The following is a 6,895-nucleotide window of genomic DNA, read 5'->3' as shown; positions in this document are numbered from 1 at the left end:
ATAGCTATGCCCCCAGTAGTTGTGCCCCCAGTAGTTATGCCCCAGTAGTTGTGCCCCCTGTTACTTTGCCCCCAGTAGTTGTGCCCCCTGTTCCTTTGCCCCCAGGAGTTGTGCCCCCCTGTTGCTTTGCCCCCGGGAGTTGTGCCCCCCTGTTGCTTTGCCCCCAGTAGTTGTGCCCTGTTTCTCTGCCCCCAGTAGTTATGCCCCCTCTTTCTTTGCCCCCAGTAGTTGTGCCCCCTGTTGCTTTGACCCGTCGCCGCTTACATCCACACAAAAATAAAAACAACAATACTTACCACTGCCCCGCTCCTGCTTCCCGACCGCTGCTGCTCCGTTTGGCCGCCGGCTCCTCTCTATGGGAGAGACGTCATGCGCCGCACTGACACTAGAGGTCAATACTGACCACTAGTGTCTGTCCCTGAAGCCGGCTGCAGCGGACGCCCACACAGCCCACGGCGTCTGCTGCTGCCGTGGAGCGGATAGGTGGCGGTGCCTGCGGGGTGCCTGAGGCCCCGAGAGAAGGCACTGCTTGCACGCACCAAGAACCGCTCCTGGCTGTGGCACATACCGGATAGGCAGGGCGCGCCCCAGCGGGTAATCTGGTTGATTAGCGTAAGCTTGCCTTGCTCACTGATTATTTTGGTGCCCTGCAATGTGTTGAGATAAAGCAACAAAATAAAGCTATGACCAGTTTATTATCCCAAAACACCTTGCCTCTGAGTCTTTTTTCACGGGGGGGGGGGGGGGGGGGGGAACATAGCCAAGATAGCAGGACGCAGGCAGGTCGGTCTCTGCCCCTTATACAGCCGGCCTCTACAGCGCACAGGGTATATACGGCCAGCCTCTATAATGCACAGGGAATATACGGCCAGCCTCTATTATGCACAAGTCAGTATACCGTACCAGCCACATACCAGGGACGTGCAGTCAGGGGAGGCAGGGGAGGCCTCCCCTGTCATTAATGACTAAAATAATACAAAGAAGATACATATGACACATATCCTGTGTCATATGTATCTTCTTTATATTATTCTAGTAATTTTAGTTTATTAAACTAGTTTGGGAGGCACTGATAGCAGTGCCTCCCATAGACAGTGGGTACGGGGTTAAAGCGGGGGGCGGGGCCAAGCACTGGGCTGTAAAAGCCCGTTAAAACAAGAGGGGAAAGCGGCACATCTACAAGTGCCTCGCTGGCAGGGAAAGCACGCCCCTGCCAGCGAGGCACATGTGATTGGACAGCGGATCCAGCACTGGATCCACTGGACCAATCACCTGTACACAGCGGCAGGACATTCCCTTCATTCCCCCTGACCTCTTTCCTGCCGGAGGGACAGCATCCGTCAGCACCCGCAGTAAGATCCTGCTGGCCTCTCCTCTAACGCGACACAGTTGCTGAGGTACGTAAAAATTATTGATCTGTAAGGCGCATCCCCTTGTCCGTCCCCGTGCTGGCCACTCACCCATCCATGTGCCGCGGCCGCGCTTCCTCCCCTCCCTCATACTGCGGAGGTGCATGAGCTGTACTCCCCCCCCCCCCCCCCGTCACCGTGCTGCCTATGCCCACTCACCCATCTATGTGCCGCGGCCGCGCTTCCTCCCCTCCCTCTTACTGCGGATGTGCCGTTGCGGCTCTCCCCAACCCACATCTCTCCCCGCGCATTGGCTCTCTCCCCCGGCGGCCAGAAAACATGACCTAAAGTTTATTCAGGTAATAAAATCACCCTACACGTAAGTTTTAGGTCTCAAAGAGTAAAGCAAAGCTATAGGAGGCTATTTCCATGTGTCCTGTTAGGATGTGCTCATCAGAAATGTAAGTCATAGGGAAGTATTGTGAGTTAATGCATACCTCCAGCGATGACCCTCTCCAGGAGGGACAGAATGCTCCTGGACTTCCCTCTTACTGTATGATTGCCATCACCTGTGCTGATACACCTTTCTTACCCATTACCCTGTTCAACACAGGTGATGGCAATCACAAATGAAAAGGAAAGTCCAGGAACAGAGCATTGTGTCCCTCCTGGAGAGGGTCATGTTGGGAGGTATGAAACCCCGTTATCTCCACCTGCGGATGCCGTCTTCATCTGCGGCAGTTTTCAATCCCCCAGCCGATGGGTCGTAGTGTCCGCTGGCTGACTCAGAGCAGTAGGGGATGCGGTCAAGATGCCGCCGGCCGGAATCCCGGTGGTTGAAATACCGACGCCGGAATCCTGACCGCCACAATCCCGAAATATTCCCCCTCTGTGGGTGTCCATGACACCCATAGAGAGAGAATATAATAGTGTGCCGACCGAAGCGAGCCAGCAAGGGGCTGCGTTCCGCTCACCACCCCAGTTGGGATTGTGTGGTCAGGATTCCGGCATCGGAATTTCGACCGCTGGGTTTCCAGCCGGCGGCAGTTAGTACTGATCCCAGCAGTAGGTAGGACTGGGGCACATATGAATCGATCGGGCCTGGTGGAAGGGGGGAGTGCCTCCCCAGCCATTGTCCTCACCGCACGTCACTGCCACATACAGTAACGGTTATGGCTAAAAACAAAGTTGGGGACAGTGTGTGTGTGTCTGTGTGTGTGAGTGAGGAAACAGAGGATCCATACCCTCCAACATGATCGGCCCCACTAGGTACAAAATGCTGTTTCACTTTCTGGACTTCCCTCTTAATTTATTATTGCCATTTATTATTGCCATCACCTGTGAAGAAACAGCTTTCTTATCATTTAACTAGTTAAACACAGGTGATGGAAATCATAAATTAAGAGGGAAGTCCAGGAACAGAGCATTTTGTACCTAGTAGTGGGGCGGGTCATGTTTGGAGGGTCTGAGCCTAACGAACATGAGGAATCCCCGCCACAATGACTGCACTGTAGTCAGTCACATGACCTGGTGACGTTGTCAGGGGAACTCGCGGCGGGAACACGGCTCTGCTCTCTGTGCTTATGGGGAACGAAAGACACACTACGGAGCGATCACGTGTCACCGCCCAGTCTCCTCCCCCGAGTGAACCCGCTGATTGTGGCGTGGAGTGCTCGTGCACGGGACCAGCGGGAAAAATCAGAAGCGCCGCGGTCGCTGAGTGTCCGGCAGACAGTGAGGTGAGTGCGGGGTCCCTGGTGCTTGGCAGGGGTGTTTGGGAGGCCGGTCCCACTTCTAGGGGTAACCATTGGTGTGGTGCCCAGTGCCCCCTCCTCTTACTCCCCTGCAGCTGCATGTGCGGTCACTATGTGCTGCTGCGGGACACAGCGCCGGTACTGTGCCGGGGACTCCGTTCCTGTACAGCAGGAGCATACTGTCACCACTTCCATCTTCCCACTACACTATTCCCAGCATCTGTTCCCCGGGCACAGGGGCTGGCTGCTGTGGGGACATCTTTGTAGTATATAGTGCTGATGCTGGGTGTTACAGTGCTGCATACAGATGGCCATCACCTCCTTGCTGGTAACTAATATTATTCCGCCAAACCATGTCTAAAATGTTTAGGGAGTCACATGCCTCCCAATTGTTGTGACTCCAGCGGGAGAGTCCTGCTATTAGGACACCCGCAGACACGGGCCGCAGTGTCTGTTGGGGGGGGGGGGGGGCAGCCTTAGATCACTGCTACTCCGCAAAGCAGCGCGTGATCCCTGAATAGATGCAGTGCACGCAGCATCAGTACAGTACAGCGTGGTGAGCCAGGGGTTATGCCCCCAAAAATTTTTAAAACCAGGTCGTGCTGTTAAAACACACTCACCCATTCGAGGTCACACCCCCTCTTCCAGGTTGTAAGTGTCCCGGGTTGAAGAAGGCAGAAGTTGGGAGGTATGCGGTTAGGGGGCTGTCATACATTGGGTCACACGGTTAGTGGGTGTCATGACCCCTGGGGCACATGGTTAGTGGGTGTCATATGACTCCTGGGGCACATGGTTAGTGGGTGTCATATGACTCCTGGGGCACATGGTTAGTGGGTGTCATATGACCCCTGGGGCACACGGTTAGCGGGTGTCATATGACCCCTGGGGCACACGGTTAGCGGGTGTCATATGACCCCTGGGGCACACGGTTAGCGGGTGTCATATGACCCCTGGGGCACACGGTTAGCGGGTGTCTTATGACCCCTGGGGCACACGGTTAGCGGGTGTCTTATGACCCCTGGGGCACACGGTTAGCGGGTGTCTTATGACCCCTGGGGCACACGGTTAGCGGGTGTCTTATGACCCCTGGGGCACACGGTTAGCGGGTGTCTTATGACCCCTGGGGCACACGGTTAGCGGGTGTCTTATGACCCATGGGGCACACGGTTAGGTGTGACTCCCAATAAGTGCTGTCTTTGCAGTTCAGGGACTTCTGGGTTTGTGACCTAGGAGTCCTTATGTGTTGTATGACATGCGTTGCGTGGGGTTCAGGTAGGGATCTGATTGGTCAGTGCAAAACACGGAAACCCATAGGCTTCTGTTGGACAATGCCATCTAAACATTGTGTTACCCACCGTTTTCCCAGCTTCAGAATGTATCGCATTCCAGTGTCTGGTGTATATGCGAAGAGCTCAGAAAACTTAATTTTTGGAGATTAAACCACAAAATACCCTTTGCTTTCTGTCCACACACGTGTAAATATAGATATGATTTATATATGGTGGTATTTAATAGTCATTTGCACATAATACTCTGGCACAGAAATCCTTATTGTAATGACATACTGTACTGCATGGTCTCTGTAAATGGAGGCGAAAATATAACAAGATTCTCATATCCCCTCAGAGTTTTGCTGAAAGCTGCGATCCGTGAGAGACCTGAGAAGATCAGGTAAATACAGCATAATTTATATTGTGATCTGATCAATACCGCAGTAATGACCATATTATGCACTGCATTTGATTACTCTCAGCAAAATATAGTAATGTTATTATTTTCTGTGTCAGAGATGTGGCGACATCAGTTTAGATTTTCAGGTTTCCATCAGCTGAGACAAAAAGATCCATTGTTACAGCAAGTTTCCCTTAATTGTGATACACAAATGTATAATTTCATATGTCTGATATTACAGCTGTAATATACGAAGGTTAATAATCAGCATATATACAAAATCCAGATATTAAAGAGACTGTGTATGTATCTATATACAGTAGTGTTCCTTCTACTCGGGGAAATCAGATCATGACAATAGGTGAGACATTTGGCTGTTTAGCATTAAGACGCCCATATCAATGTGATATTTAATTTATGATTAAACCTGTGACTATAGACGGCTAATTGAATAAATGAGTGTGACTGTAAACCTTAGATCGTGTTTGTTCCGTAAGCTGGGTGCACACTGAGCAATGTGTCCCCGGCCATCAGGCTGACATATTGGATCCTGGTATGATCGAATGAAGAGCGGAATGATCACTGTTACACCCTTTGTTAGCATACACCATGTTGCTAGAGATACTGCCTTTCTGGCTGTGCAACATAGCAGAGCGGGCAACGTCGCTAGCAACCGCGGGCACCTGCATATCGGGCATACACACAGAATGATATACTCTGTGTCGTTCTGAATCTGCCGATACTGGCTTGACAGCTAATTAATACTGAAACTTTCAGACTGCTCACATTGATTACATTATGATATAATACAGTGTGAATATATTGTAACCAGTGCCATAACTAGACATTTTGGTGCCAGGTGCCACCAACGTACCAGTCCACATTACAGCACAATGTAGTGTCCATTATTCACATTACAATGCATAGTAGTACCCCCTATACACATTACACTGCTCAGTATTACCACATATACTTGTTACCCCGCACAGTAGTATCCCCTTGTACTCTGTACCCCTTATACATGTTACCCTGCACAGTACTACCCCCCTATTTATTTACGTACCGTTTCTTATATAGCGCAGCATATTCCGTTGCGCTTTACAATTCGAACAACAGTAATTGACCAAAACTGAGCAAAAACAGACAGAGATAGAGGTAGGAAGGCCCTGCTCGCAAACTTACTATCTCTAGGGAAATAGGCATTGATACACAAGGATAGATGCTACCTATTGCTTAATGGTCCACCAGATTGCAGGGCTCTTAATGGGTTGTATGATATTATCACCCAGCAGTGTTGGAAGACAAATATGTGAGGTTGTGTACTCTACAGAGAGGATGTAATTAGACAGGAAAGCATTGAAGGTTATGTGAGTGGGTCTGGAATCTGATAGACTTGTCTGAAGAGGCGAGTTTTCAGGGTACGTTTAAAGGTTTGGAGACTAGAGGTGAGTCTTATTCTGCGTGGGAGGGCATTCCAAACAGTGGGTGAAGCCCGGATAAAGTCCTGCAATTTTGAGGGGGAACAAGTAATACGTGTGGATGAGAGATGCAGATCTTGTGCAGAGCGGAGAGGTCGGGTAGGGAGATATTTTGAGATGAGTGAAGAGATGTATGTTGGTGCAGTTTGGTTAATAGCCTTGTATGTAAGTAAAATAATTTTATATTTAATACGGTAGAATACCGGTAATTAATGGAGGGACTGACAGTGCGGATCTGCAGAATATAAACGTCTAGAGAGGAAGATTAGCCATGCAGCCTCATTCAAAATGGATTGCAGTGGTGATAGCCTATGTTTGGGAAGACCAGTAAGGAGACTATTGCAATAATCAATTTCGGGAGATGAGTGCATGGATTAGTTTTTGCAGTGTCTTGTGTAAGATAAGGACGTATTTTTTATATATTTCTCTAACGTCCTAGTGGATGCTGGGGACTCCGTAAGGACCATGGGGAATAGATGGGCTCCGCAGGATTTAGGACTATCTGGTATGCGCTGGCTCCTCCCCCTATGACCCTCCTCCAAGCCTCAGTTAGATTTCTGTGCCCGGCCGAGCTGGATGCACACTAGGGGCTCTCCTGAGCTCCTAGGAAGGAAGTGTTTGTTAGGTTTTTTTATTTTCAGTG

The 6,895-nt window shown here is 50.2% G+C and overlaps 1 long non-coding RNA gene across 1 annotated transcript in view; it reads left to right on the top strand.

Moving 5' to 3' along the window:
• The first annotated feature begins 2,768 nt into the window (after positions 1-2,768).
• LOC134936173 (uncharacterized) overlaps positions 2,769-6,895 on the top strand; it is a 53,108-nt gene continuing 48,981 nt past the window's right edge. The window contains exons 1-2 of the long non-coding RNA XR_010180471.1: positions 2,769-3,088; positions 4,730-4,774. This is a non-coding gene — a long non-coding RNA (uncharacterized LOC134936173). The remainder of the gene's footprint in view (positions 3,089-4,729; positions 4,775-6,895) is intronic.

The sequence above is a fragment of the Pseudophryne corroboree genome, chromosome 6 (genome assembly GCF_028390025.1).
Source record: "Pseudophryne corroboree isolate aPseCor3 chromosome 6, aPseCor3.hap2, whole genome shotgun sequence".
Lineage (NCBI taxonomy): Eukaryota > Metazoa > Chordata > Amphibia > Anura > Myobatrachidae > Pseudophryne > Pseudophryne corroboree.
Note: the sequence above shows the minus strand (reverse complement) of the source record. Positions and strands in the feature narration are given on the sequence as shown.